The sequence below is a fragment of the Hippocampus comes genome, unplaced genomic scaffold (assembly GCF_001891065.2).
Source record: "Hippocampus comes isolate QL1 unplaced genomic scaffold, H_comes_QL1_v1.1 scaffold94, whole genome shotgun sequence".
Taxonomy (NCBI): domain Eukaryota; kingdom Metazoa; phylum Chordata; class Actinopteri; order Syngnathiformes; family Syngnathidae; genus Hippocampus; species Hippocampus comes.
In genome coordinates, this window is record NW_017806059.1 from 2,008,388 (window position 1) to 2,023,942 (window position 15,555).

Sequence of the window (15,555 nt, forward strand, 5' to 3'; positions counted from 1 at the left end):
GCATTCGGCAAGCCTCCTCGCTGCCCATCTTCAAAACCCGCCTCAAAACTCACTTGTATTCTTTGGCATTTGACTCAGCATGACTTAGATTGTTCTTGGTTTTGCTGTTCGGTGCTTTCTACTGTTTTTATTACCGATTTGCTTTACTGTTTGTTGTATATGTTAATTTGCTCCATGTACAGCACTTTGTATGCAGCGATGGCTGTTTGAAAGTGCTCTATAAATACACTTGAGTTGAGTTGAGTTTTTGTTTTGTTTTTTTTCCTGCAGTGCATCCTGTAGAGCAGGGGGGCCCAAACCCTTTTGACCAAAGCTCTATTTTTCAATCAACCAGCCTCCCGCGATCGACCTGTGACCGCACACGCACACAAATGCACACCCTTACACACGCATTCCATAATGAGCAACAGCCATGACAGCGGCTAAGATGAACGAGGCACGGGACTCACTTTTGCAGCGTGTTAACTTTCGTAGCTGACGTGTACCGTTTTAAAATGCTTCTCTCGGTCCTTCAGATTGCCATTCTTTGCCAGTTCCCTCGGTGAATTGGACATGAAACGCCGTTTCTTCTTACAACAGCCACCTGCCTGGCATCCCACTCTGCTAATAGAAACGTGTGTCGCAGGCTGTGACGCAAATCTTCATTGACAGAAATGGTAAAATGTAACATTTATTCGACATATTTTTACAGCATTGGAAAATGTTAAGAATGTTTGTCCTCCTACAGAAACCATATTCAAACAAAAAATATATTTTCACTCCCCCATCTTTTTCCATTTTGAAACATTTTAAAAAGCTCCAGGGAGCCACTAGGCGACGCTAAAGAGACGCATGCAGCTCCGGAGCTGCGTGTTGCCAACCCCCGTATTAGGGGATACTCAAACTGCATTACCCCTCTTGTCCAGCAAGTGACAGCCACAAAATAGCTAAATTACAATAACAAAACTCGAGCCAGAATCATAGTGGAGCATGCAATTAGAGGGATGAAAAGGCAGGTGGAGATGCTTGTTGAAACGCAATGACTGCTACCTGGCAAAAGGTAAGTCTATACTTACGGTTTATTTACCCTTTATCTCATAAAGCACTTGAAAACTGATCTCTCTGTCTCTCTCTCTCTCTCTCTCAATAGATAGATAGGCATTGCAAATACTTTTCCTTACCTCAATAAACTAAGGTCAAATAAATTAAAAATATACACAACTTTATTGACAGCATTTTTGGCATTTTTTTTTTTTTTTTTTTACAACCGTGTGATGTATTTGGTTTTTGTAAATGTGTTTGCATGGCAAGTTTTGGGGGGAAACAAAACAAAGAACAAATTGTACAATGCAAGTTTTTATTTGTGCAGCTGAAATACAAAATAAAAACAGCCAGACATGGGTGGAATTTCCTGGTCATTCACTCTGGCCAACTCCACATTGTCAGCAACTTGGAGGAGTGCCTGCAAGGCCACACGTCATTTTCTGTCCTGGTTGCTCCTGGCTTTTGATTTCCATTTCTCCGATTGAATCTAGGATCCCATTCCTACGGTCTTTCCTATCGAAATAGAAACACAAAATTAATAACAGTGGATAATACAAAGTATAATTGCCATACGTGTTATTACTTATGTGAAATGTCTTAATGACCTAGGCGGATGCAGGATGAGGGTTGCTGCTTGGTGGCACAGTGTTTTGTAGTCAAATTGTGCATATTGCAGTGGATTAGAATAACATTAAAAATGTACTTTTATGTGATTAAATCCTCTTTTCTTTTCATGAATACATGGGTCTATATATTGTAGGTGGTGAGTAAAGCATGTTTATTCTGTAGGCCGATACTTAACTTTGCCATCAACCTGTCAGGTGCTGTTGAAAATTGTGACAATAGGTGACAAATTAAATAAAATCACCAAGTATTCTTGTGAGTATACACATTTAAAACTGATACAAATGCCTTATTGAAAAAAAAAAACTAAAACAAACAAAAAATGTGGCATTGTTTTTTAAAAATTTTTTGCCGCATCTGATTCAAGGTTAGATACTAAAAAGGCGACGTTGTGGTGCTTCTCACAAAAAAAAAAAGCAAACAAAGGTGACCCGAGTGATGCAACAAAACATTGATATTGTGCCTTGCTCTTTTCCTGACAAGGCTTCCTCCCCTCTCAATTGTTTTCTCCAGTCTTGTTTTTTTGGTGTTTTTTTTTTTTTCCCCACTGGGATTTTGAGATTCAGACCCACAAAAAGTTTCACCATCATTATTTTCAATCATCAACAGCATTAACCTCAGAATGGCTAGGGATATTGATGTTGGTTTGATTTTGTATGTCATCTTAATGGAAACAACAATATTAATTAAAGTTTATTGCTAGTACCAATAAAACAAAATTCCACCAGAAAGAAAGATTGTGTTTGCACCAAGAATTTTATTTTAGTGCAAACCTCAAACTGTCATTGAGCCCATGACCATTACTGTAATCATTTTAATGTTTGTGGGTATGGGATCCTCGAGTTGAAAAAAAGAGGACGATGTGGTACTTCAAAATTTGAAGGGTTGCTCAAGGGAATATTTCATTGTTACTTGTTTTCCCTTTTTATTCATCTAGTCCAGCCTCTTCTGTTTCTGGAAAAAAAAAATCACAAATCAATTCCTCTGTCACAAGAATAAACAGTCGGTATGCTGTAAGTCCTTAAGCTTCCATGCCAGATGGTTTGTATCACACAAGAGTTTGTGTGGAAGGAGACGATAGATACATATGTGAGTGATTATTTATACAACAATAAAACTGACTAAATAACACAATTAACATTCATTTTAACACTAAAAGGACTGGTAAAGCAATGAAAATATGCAACTTTACATTTTGATCTTACTACTCGCCAAAACAAAACAAAACAAAAAAAAACAGGCGTCGAAATTAGGGAAATGAAATGGAATGGAATCATATTTATTGTCACTGCGCATGCACTCGGACAGAGCAACGGAATTCACCCAACAGTTACAACTCATCCAAAAGACATGAGAAACAATGACCAACGGAGGGAGACAGAGCAGAGAAGCCTGATGAGTTGCCAAACGGCACCCTGAATTTCTTAGATGAAAAGAAAAATCATAAGAAAGTGGGAGGGAAGAATACAAAACCCATGCTTTGTTCCTTTAAGGGAGGGGCACAGTACGGGATTGGAAAAAAAAACAAACTCTGCGACAGCCACGTAAATAGGAGAAACGAAAAACAAGTCAATAAAAGGGGGAGGGGTATATGTGGGCGGGGGCAGAAATAACAGCACACACTACTGGGTGGTGACTGCAGCCTTTCAAGGTGCGCTCTACCTTCTCAGCACACCTGAATTATTACTGGGAGAAGGACAGGGTTTAGGGAAAGATGACAAAATATGTGCTAAGTCCGTGTCCTTGGTAACTAGTTGGCACTCAACTCAACTCAACTGTATTTATAGAGCACTTTAAAACAGCCATCGCTGTATACAAAGTGCTGTACACCAAAACACATCGTCTAGTTGCCATACAGACGACCGCGCTGGGTCCTGAACAGTGACACTAAGCACAGGGGAATGAGAGGCTAAGGAATATAATGAGGCGATCAGTTTTGATATTTTCAGAGATTTTTGTGGGCATAAGTATAGATGTGCATATGAATTTTGGTGATATGGATAGTAACACTTTTCTGACCGCCCTGATCTAAATTTTTTCTACATACACAAAAGGCCATTTCCCCCAAATATTGTTCACAAATGTGTCTAAATCATTTCAGAGAATCCATTCCACCTCACAGGTGAGGCAGAGCTAAATGCTGATTAGACAGAAAGATTATTACACAGGTGTGCCTTAGGCTGCCCACAATAAAAGGCCACTCTGATATGTGCCGTTTCATCACACAGCACAATGCCACAAATTTCGCAAATTTTGAGGGAGTGGGCAATTGGCATGTTGACTGCAATAAAGTCCACAAGAGCTGTTGCCCATCAATTGAATGTTCATGAATGACCAATGTTTGAGGGAAATGGCCTTTTCTATATGTCGAAAAACTTTTAGATCTTTGAGTCCAGTTCACAAAAACTGGGAGCAAGAACAAAAGTGTTGCGTTTATATCTTTGTTCGGTATATGTACCTAAATGGCACTGCATTGGCAAGTTAGTGTATCACAAACTAAAATAAAAGCTTCACTATTACTTGTGGCAAAGGACAACACATGGGAGTTTTTAAAACAATTAGCTTTGGTGAACGAGCGTAATTATGTTGTTAGGGGGGTCAAGGCAAGAGGAAAAGAAAGAAGAGAACGGTAGGTTTGCCGGAGAATTTAGTTTGGTGAGGGGGTTTGGGGTGGGGTTCAACTTACATTATCTAAATTGAAGTACCGGTAGCTTTTAGAGTAGGGAGGGAAGGGTGCATGGAATGCATCTCAGCCTTTAAAATCCTCTACCCTGACATGGTACTTAGGAGAATCAAAAGAGCAACTTACTCACATTTACAATAGATTCAGAGAAAATTATTTGTTCGTGGAAAAATCGAAATACAAACTTCAATATCTGGGTATAAGGTAGGCGTCGTTGAGAACTGCAGAATAATATAAGTCTTTGGCCTTGCTGCTCTCCCATGAAGCTGGGGAAACAAACTCAAAGCTAGAAAGAGTATCGATAAAACATCTATTGGAAAAGAAACCAGAAAAAAGTGATGCATATGATGCTTTTTTTCTCATTTAAAATTAAAGGGTGTTGAAAAAGGATTATTATTCAATTAAGTTCAATAAGCCCCTCCATGAGCTGTCACTTTATCGTGGTGGAGGCGTTTGTGTGTCCCAATGATCCTTGGAGCTAAGTGGTCTGGGGCTCTAGTAACGTGGCAACAGATCCTAGGTGAGGGATCAGACAAAGCACAGCTGAAATGACCCCTGTGATGAGTAAAAATATTGGATTATGTTTTTACCTGCCCCCATCTTGAGCCAGGACGCTCGTTGCTGAGCGATTTGCAGCTGGGCCTGCACCCATGAGGCCCAGCCGGGCTCAGCCCAAAAAGAGAATGTGGGCCCGTCCCATGGGCTCACCACTTGTGGCAGGGGCCATAGGGATCGGGTGCGATGTGAGCTGGGCGGCGGCCAGAGGCGGGGTGCTTGACGGACCAATCCTAAAGAAGCTAGCTTTAGGGACATGGATGGGAAGTTCGGACTAGACATAACTTGGGCTCAGGTACCAGTCCTCCTGAGAAAGGTTGGACTCTCTTGCAATCTGAAGTTGCCCATGGAGAGAGGCACCGAGCAGATGTGGACATACTTATTGCCCCCTGGCTTGGTGTCTGTCCATTTGTGTTCACCCTGGAAGACGACAGGGTAGCCAACTTCTACCTTTGGGTGGGGCATGGGTCCTGACTATTGTTTATGCTGACACACCAAACAAAAGTTCAGCGTACCCACCCTTTTTTGAGTCATTGGAGGGTGTGGTGGAGAGCCTTCCTGCTGTAGAATCCATCATTTGGCTAAGGGACTTCAATGTACACCTGAGCATTGACAGTGAGACCTGTAAGGGTGTGATTTAACCCCTGATCAAAACCTGAGCAGTGTTCTGTTATTGGAATGTAATTCTGTGCTCATATAGAAATGTCCAAAAGGAACACTATGTTACCTAAGGGTTACAATATGTATACTGGGCAACAGGACCCTCTACGCTACAGTTTGATGATCAACTTTGTGGTTATGTCAACGGACTTGCAGCTGAGTGACGAGATGGGCGGAGCTATCAACTGATTATGACCTGGTGGTGTTTTGGCTCAGATGGTGGTGGAAGATGCCAGTTCAACCTGTCAGACCCAAATGTCTTGTGAGGGTCCGCTGGCAACATCTTTCAGAGTCTCTTGACAGAAGGAGTTTCAATTCCCACCTCCAGCAAAACTTTACTCATGTCCCAGGGAAGGCGAGGTACATTGTCCAACTGGAGCATTTTCCGCGCCTCCATTATCAAAGCAGCTCACTTGAGCCCAGGCCGTAAGGTTGTGGGCTTTTCTTGGCTGCAATCCCTGACCCCATTGGTAGACAACAACAATAAGGGATACTATCAAGTAGAAGAAGGAGCCCTATCGGGCCTTTTGGCTGGTAGGACTCTGGAGGCAGCTGATGACTACCCACTAGCCAAGTGGAATATAGCTTTTGTGGTCACTGAAGTAAAAAGTAGGTTGTGGGAGGAGTTCGGTGAGGCCGTGAAAAAATGCCTTCTGAATGGCTTTGATAAAATTCTGGTCCACCATCCGGCGTCTCAGGAGGGGAAAACTACAAAGCTGCATAGTTAAGATGCTGACCTTTGACTTGGGACGTTGTGAGTTAGTGGGGAAGAACGCTGCAAAGACCACCTTAATTCCGCTGACATGCTTTTGAGGAAGCAGAGTCTGGGGACTCTGCAGTGGGCATTCTTCTATCTGGGGTTGAAGTCACTGTATTTGAAAAGCTCCTTTGTGCCAAGGCCCCGGGGGTGGATGAAATCCACCTGGAGTTAGTAAAGGCTGTGGGTGTTGTGGGCTGTCCTGGTTGATAGCCTCTACAACATTGTGTGGACCTCAGAGACGATGCCTCTGAATTGGTAGCCCAGGGTGGTGGTCACCCTTTTGAAGAAGGGGAACCAGAGGATCTGGTCCAAATACAGTGGGATCACACTCCTCAGCTTCCCTGATAAGTTCTAGACAAGGTTGCTGTAGAGGAGAGTCTGTTGGGAAGTTGGGAATCTCAGGTTTAGGAGGAGCAGTGTGGTTTTTGTCCCAGCCGTGAAACAGTGGACCAGCTCTGCACACTCGGCAGGGTCCTCGAGAGAGCAGAGAGTTCGCCCAACCAGTCAACATGTTTTGTGGATTAGGAGGTGTTCAACCATGTCCCTTGGGGAGTTCTGTGCGGGTGCTTCTAGAGAATAGGGTATTAAAAACCCTGATTGGGGCTGTTTGGTCCCTGTACGACTGATGTTGATGTTTGGTCCGCATAACCGGCAGTAAGCTGGATTCAAGTCAAGTCAAATTTATTTATATAGCCCTTAATCACAGATGAGTTGCAAAGGGTTCATATGCTCACAGTTGACAAATATTAACAACAACAAATAAAGCCATCTGGGGGGAAAAAATGAGAAAGCCTGATAAGGGCCCACAGATGGGGGAGTCCCGCTTCCAAGATGACCAGGCTGCAATGGATGCAGAGTGGACATTTCACATCACATGGTGTTATACAATGTTAGTTAGAATAATGTAAGAGTCCATTTAATTTGAACCGTTTCTAGTGAGAGTTGGACTCTAAATTTCCCTCTTTTTTTTTTTTTTTTTTATGACATAAACACTTCTTCATTTTTGGATCTATGTAAAGTACTTGTGCCACAATTTTTTGGATGGGTACTGCATGGGTGTGCATGGGAATGTGTGTCAGCATCACCACCACCACACTCAAGGGTATCTTAGGCTTTCATACCACAGCATATTAACTCCAGTGTTAATATCCATTCATTTATTCATTTTCTATTCTGCTTATCCTCATGACGGTTGCGGGTGTGCTGGAGCCCTAACCCAGGGCAGTAGGTGGGGTACACCCTGAACTGGTTGCTCGCCACTTGCAGCAATGTAGATATGATTCACAAATTATTCATCCATCCATCCATCCAGCCATCTATTTTCTAATCTCCTATTCTCACAAGGGTCGTGGGCGTGGTGTAGCTAATCCCAGCTGTCTTCGGGGAGTAAGTGAGGTACACCCTGAACTGGTTGCCAGCCAATCGCAGGGCACACATAAGGGGTGTTCACACGGCAACATTTGGTCCGACACTGCACCGGCGCTGCGCCAGTAGAGCGTTCACACGTGCAAATTTGCTCCGGCGTAGCGCCGCAAAACAGCTTACACCGGATCAAATTTGATCCACCTCGGGGAGGTGGTTTAAAAATTTGCTCCAGAGCAAATGCTCGTTGGCGGCGCAGCACCTCTTGGGTTATACCATCTCGAATAGAACGTCCAAACGTCATCTTTCCTTTTGAAGGAGACTGGACTGTCTCGGAGTTGTTTGTGTAGTTTTTTCCTTTGTTGTGTGTTGACAACTCCCTGTGCCCCATAGAATTTATTTCGTGATTTCCTCTCTTGATTTTTCTGTTTGCCGCATTACATTTTTGCTTTTCTGAGTGTCATTGAAGTCATCGTTGATTTACGTTATCGGGGGGCGGTCACTCTCAAGCAGAAAGCACGGAGACCGAGAAGGAGAAGGACGTGCCTGCACTGTAGTTGCTTGAGTTGTGTATACGTTGAAAAAAGAACCAACACGACAGCTCATTTGTTTTCTGTCGTTTTGCTCCGCTGCAGAAACTGCCGTGTGAACGCAAGTGGAGCTGCACCGACGCTGTGCCGGTGCTGCCACACTCAGCGGCTTTGTACGTGTGAACGCTCCACAATATTTGCTCCGGTGTAAACTATATCGCAACAAAATATATCGGTGCAGCGCCGGATCAAATGTGTGCCGTGTGAACACCCCTAAAGACATAAACATTTGCGCTCACAATTCCACTTAGGGACAATTTCGAGAGTTACATTAACCTGCCATGCTTGTTTTCGGAATATGGGAAGAAACCAATGTACCCGGAGAAAACCCACACAGGCCCGGGGAGAACATGCAAATTCCACACAGGAAGGGCGAAGCCGGAATCGAATCCTGCACTGCTGCACGGTGAGGCCGGCATGCTCACCAGTCGACCAACATGGCGATCCACAAATTATCTATCTATCTATCTATCTATCTATCTATCTATCTATCTATCTATCTATCTATCTATCTATTTTATTCAGTCATTCATTCAATTTAAAGTATTTTGTGCACACCCAAAATGTTGTCTTGTGGGAAATTTCTGTTAGAGAACCCCTGACATGAAGCTGAAGCCAAGCTTTTTGACACTGGGCAGCGCATTTCATTCCAGAATACCTTGATAGTCTTGTGATTTTATTGTGCCCTGCACAGATTCAAAACACACTGTGTGAGATGAAGCAAGAAAACCTGGAATATGATTGAACCTCCTCCATGTATTATAGGAGGCACAGTGTTTCAAGAAACTTTAATTACTCTTGCGAAATGGTTCCAGCAAAATGTGAAGTCAGGAATGATGATTAAATAACCAAAACACCACCAACAGCACGTTGAATCATAATGTTTTATTTGTCAAAACACAAAAGTGCTTCATAAAAACACCTGCCCATGACTAGCTGGGCATGAAAATAAAAAAGCAAACCTTATAATTGTATGTGAAAATAGCATGTAGCATGTACTCAGAAAAGAACCATTCAACTTAAAATATTATTTGCATTCTGAAATATCTGTGCAAATGCTTTTAAATAGAAACTTTGTCATGACAGCTTACTGTCTGCACTGGCTTTCCTGTCAGATCATTTGCCAAATATATATCACTGATTACAAGAAGCATATCTTCATTGCGCCGTATAATTTCAACAAATTCAACAAATCGGACTTCCAATTACACTGGTCAACAACTTTGTACAAATGTTTATATCAGATGTAAGTAAACAACTGCAAACGAACTTTTGCTGATTCAGAATCTGCCCTCGATTTTTTCTCTAGCACATCAGGTTACAAAATATAATAATAATAACAATAATAATAATAATATCATATCCTCCTGACTACCAGTAGTTCAAATTTGTCCTCTGTAGAGGACATTTGTAAGCCTAAATATCTCCCACCCAGTGCATCCAATCGCATTAACTCCTTTTGTTACTCTAAAGAGGACATTCAGTGCTTTCCAATGATACCAAATTTGTAGGGGTTAGAAAAAGTAAGAAAATGGCTTCCCTCAGTGCAAGCACTTTTTATGGGAAGAGGAAAAGTAATACTTTTTATCAACACATTTTGTCTTGAAATGCTGTTGGCATTTTATTTATAAGACTCTTATGAACACGTTAAAGTGTTGTTTGAGTTGTTTTAAGTGTATTTGAGCCTAGTATTCAAGTGTTTAAAAAATGTAGTGGAATTTCAAAAATTTCTTTTGGAGTAGTCCAATTACTTCACATAGATTGGGGAATTTCAAAATAAATGTGATTGGACAACGTTTTTTTTTCCTGGTAGTCAGGAGGATATGGTGACATATTTAATAATATTCATGAATTAAGAGTTAGGTTCAGCAACAGGTGGAATTTTTTTCGTAAAACGCCATCACTATAAATGACACAACATGGTAAAATCCGTATTGTGCAAGATTTTGTAGGTCACATTTAATAGCAAAAAATAAAAATATCTAAAAAAATGTGATGAGCTAGACAAAAAGAAAAGACATTTTTTCAATCAGGGTCAAAAATACATTAGCGACACAAAGCCATCTCTGAATAACATTTGCTGTTGAGCAGTGTTATGTTTTGTCTATTTGAAGCATTCAGCCCTTCACTGTCAAACTGTTTGATCGTGAATATTATGAAATAAGTGTAGTAACTGAACATAAAGTGTACAATATAAAATTATTTTCTCATTTTATATTGTACCTTTGTAGCCTTTGTACCACGTACAGCCTAACACGTAACATAATGTTGTATATAAATATGCAGATTTTCTACAAAATCACAGGTACATCATCTCTCTTGAATTCAATAACTTACCCCTACAAATTGCATTCGTATTGCTGTTATTGCAAATAAAATCCCCAGCTCATATTTTCACATTGTTTGGTCAGATAAAAAAAGTCAATGCCAGAATAGTTGAAAACACAAAATACGTATTCTTTTACAAAAACACGAATGAAAAAGAACATAGAATTAAAAAAAAAAAAATTGCATATATACACTACTAGACAAAAGGACTTGGACAGTTTCTAATTAGAAAGAGAGTCCAAACTGTTGACTGGTAGTGTGTGTGTGTGTGTGTGTGTGTGTGTGTGTGTGTGTGTGTGTGTGTGTGTGTGTGTGTGTGTGTGTGTGTGTGTGTGTATATGCACAGAAATACATGAAGTATTAAGTAAACAGCTACAGCAAAGGAACAACAAGGCAGAGTCATCCATCTTTAAACTGCGTATTAAAAAGGCCACGTTCATATTTGACATACAGATCATAAATTACATGAGCCCTTTTGAATGCATTAATCTTTGGATGGCATCCTGCATGGAAAACCACTGAGGTATTTCATCTTGATTATGCCATGCATTACAAAGGACGATGGGCGAGGCATACTATAAAAGTGCATAAGAGTTAAACTCAAACTTCTGGCTTTACTACAGCAAAAAATTTTGTTCCAGAATTCTGTTTCCCTTCATCCAAGTGCCCTTATTCACTTTAATTGGATCAGTTATTCCCCTTTGGTACTTTGGTTGCAGTTGTCCCAATTCCTTGATCCCATGCTACTGCCCACTGAAACCCAGCCTAGCCCATCCCGTACCCTACACACACTCACCCACCCTTCCATAACAAATGAAATATTTAACACTTCATCCGACATGAGGTCCTGAAGCGGACACGTGCAGTGAAGTGTCACATGATGAAAGAAAGTGAGCACGGGCATGAAGGCATCATTCACAACATCATTACATTAAAATAGGTTCATTATGTTTTCCTGGGGATTTTCATTCAACTTGGAAAAAGGTGTAGATCGTGTGTTAAATCCACTGTCCATATATAATCATCTGAAACACAATTCCTTGTTCCTGGAAAACGATACAATTGTCACAGCAGCAAAGATACACAGTCTTTCTTCTGGTCACATTTTCACCCGATATGGTGGAAATTATATCTACCAATCAATGATCAGTTTGAGATTCTTCACTTTGTAAACTTATAGAAAAATAATGAATTCAAGTCATATGGGGGTCTCAACAACACTACTAAGTTGAGAAAGGAATCAAATTGATTGTATTCTAACCAAATTTCCTGGAGCCGGTTCTTAATGAGAACCACTTCCCAGTAATTCGATGACACGGAATTGTTTGCTTGCCTGAATGTAGCTGCTTATCGATTGCTTTTAGCACCTAAGACAGTAACACAACAATGTTCTTGTGCATCATGCTCCAGGTATGACCAATCAATCCAATCCAATTGTTACATTACAGGTGGATTGAGCGCGGATAGTGAAGTCATACCGGGAGAGTGTGGTGGAAGGATGATGTGCTAAAAAGGTGACTCTTACTTCTAACAGTGGTTTGTGAGTCAATGGGGCCGTTCTTGTTGCAAAGTCATTTGAAAATGCGTAACGAGAGTCACAAATCCGTAACCAGAGTCACAAATGTACATGAATGGTTCACAAATACATAACCAGAATCACAGATCCACAACCAGATTCACAAATGTGTGAAATACATTTGCCAAAGTGTACATTGTTCTGTAAATGTGCAATGTGCCTCTGGATTCGACTTGATCTTACATGTGGCTTATGCAACAGTCTTTCTTTGGAAGATATTGAAATGTGTGTCGTGATTAGCAAATGGAAGTCAGGACTTGTGTTTTCCTCCATATCGTGTGATGCAACCGCCAAAAGCATTGGACACTTCTGACTGGGTTTTGACAACATCGACGGCCAAATCAGACATCTTGGATGTCTGCCATCTTGACAGACATTAGTCAAGACTTGAGCAGTGGACCGTATGAACGGCAACACACCAAGCTTTTCCGGTGATATGAAATACTTTCTATATCACATATTAGAATAAGAAGGGAATAATTTTGCAGTTTACAGTTTTACAGTTTTTAAAGTTTACAGTAAGTGAACCAATATGCAAAATTGAACAGCAAATTGAAGAGAAGTGAGATAAAAACATATTGAGCAATAAGGTGGAATTTTGAGAAAATAATTTTTGAAAAACTCATGACCAATATAAGATGAATATTTGAGCACTAACATGAATCTATTCCACCATAGGATAATATGATATATTCTATTTCTGTTGGCTTTTGTGTACAACACTTGCTATATATACAGGTAGCTACAGGAGATTCCCAAAGAATAAGCCATATGCGACCTGGATACAGTGAGACTGTGAATAGCTAAAATCACATACGGATCCTATGACTGCTTTGGCGTCACTTGGGTAACTGTAGCAATTCTAACACTAATTGATCATTTATGGTATTGTTAAATAATTTCAGCATTTTACGAGTGATCTTTGATGTCACTAAGATAGTTGTCACTATGCATTTGCTACCTGACCAAAAGTTAACTTGCCACTAAATGCGGAAGTGCTGCGTTCGAAGAGTCCATCACTGTGGGGGGGTAGATGACTATGCTGTCAAAGCTCTGCCATCATTGGTTGATGCTTTTTGGTGCTTGAGCCCACTGGTGGTATTATATGGAGTGGCACACAAGTACCTACGTGCTTTTGCAAATCAGTGCACACATTTGTGTATTTTGTGCAGGTAGTTGCAGTAATTACGTTTTAGATCACACCCAAACAAGTGGCAGATGCCATATTTACAGATCAATGCACTTGTTTGCAAATGTATTCCAAAAATCTGTGAATCTGGCTGTGACTCTGGTTACACATTGGTGACTCTGGTTACGTATTTGTGACTCTGGTGACGGAAATGCAAATAGTTGTGCTTCAATCATGGCGCCATAGTAGTCTGTGCAGTGTGCATGTGTAACAAATGACAGCCAGTGCTGTGGAAAAGTACAATAGTCAATCCTTATTCAACTCAAGCAGTGGTTCTTAACCTTGATTCGATCGAACCCTAGGGCTTCGGTGAATCAGTCTCAGGGGTTCGACAGAACCTCTGCCATGGAGGTTGAGACCCACCCAACTCAACATGTCACTTAGTTATGATACGCTTGCTTGGCCATCACTGGCTGGTTCATTTTGTGCACAAAAAAAAAACTTTATACTACAATTAATTGTGTTTACTTTTTTTTCAGTTTTTAATAAATGCGTTTTTCATGTCTTAAATTTGTAAAAAAAATCATATTTTTATTTTTCACTAATGAGGCGTTCGGTGAATGTGCATATGAACTGGTTGGGTTCGGTACCTCGAACAAGGTTAAGAACCACTGAACTAGAGCCTTCAGAGTCACGGCAGCTGGTAGATTTGTAGCACGGGCTCTTAGCTTGTTGGTTAGCACGCTTTCTTGTTGGTCAGTGATATATGTCGTCATCAACATTATCCTCAAGGTTGTGATCACAATGGGCAATTTTACATTGAACTTGAGTATTAATACTGTCTCGAAAATAAAAGATGAACGGGTCCATTAATTAGTTGGAGGAAATTATGAAAATCTTAATCATCGAATCAGTGCGCATAGACGGCAAAGGACGAGAAAGACATTCGTCTTAATCCTGCGAATCAGCGGATAGGATTCAGTTACGTCACCTTGTGTGACCAGCTGAACGGGAGATGGCACTGTATCAAATTTAGGAAATGGAGAAATGGACGAGTATTGCATCTCCGTGATTATTTCATTGCAAGACGAAAGTCCACGTTGCTAGCCTGGAAATGAGTCGGGGTTGACAAGACTGACTTTCGTTGGATTAACAAAGTCATAAAATGTGCCAAAACGGTCACTGTGAACAATTCACCGACAAATCTGTTCCACAACAAACCATACGGTGTACGAGGAAAACATTGCGACTCCACAAAGCACGACTATCACTAAAGAAAATGAGTGAAACCGCGCAACACACTCAGAAATCCCTCTCCGAGTTGATCAAACACAGACTGCACTACTTACAAAGCGAAGTAAATGTCGGCGAGACCTCACCTACGTCGCTATCGCTTACATTACTTCATGCAAGCGGGTAAAGCTTGGCAGGATGTTCGGTGTTCGCTGAACATTCAGTTTGCACACTCATAGCTACATTTCTGACTCTCTCACATAGAGTATATGTTGCACAACTTAATAAAATGTCAAAAGATCGCAGCTGCAGTTGCCACTACGCACTTATATGCAATAACAGCGCAAGACGCCGTATCTTCCTTACCGTGTGTGTTAAAGACCGTCCAAAAATTAGAAACCTGTATTCCAGGGTGACACCTGGCATTCAGCAAATAAAAGATTTTTTTTCAGTCTGACTGCTGTCGTAAACAAGTTTTCTCAATCTGACTGCTGTAAGTAGTTGGCAATGGTTGACGAGTACTTACTGCAACTCAAAATGTGATGATATCTGTCGATATGGAATACATCTGATTCATTTTAGTGACAAGAAATATTCACAAAAATCATCTACACTAGTCTAGTTATAATTTGAAGTACTTAATTGTTAAATATTGCCATTGAATCTTGTGGAACAATCTTTTGCAGAAGAGAGATGAAGCAAAATAAAATAGAAACAACTGTTGTGCACAAACGCTGTCTATCCGTAATTGTCATGTGAAGCAAATACAGATTTACAGTATTTTTGGGAGAATATCATGAAATTATCGTTGCATTTTTTGGAGAAAAAATATAATCTTTATTTATTTATTTTTAATCCCACATGGTCCACTCTACTCTACTCTGAATCCAGAGAATGATAGTAAATGTGGGTTCAAGCCTTAAGCAGGACCGCCTCGGACAAGAGTGACTTTAGACACGTTACAATAACATTGTATGAAAAATAAATAAAGGTCAATGTAACTGCAGCAATGCACCTACATCAATTGCAAAT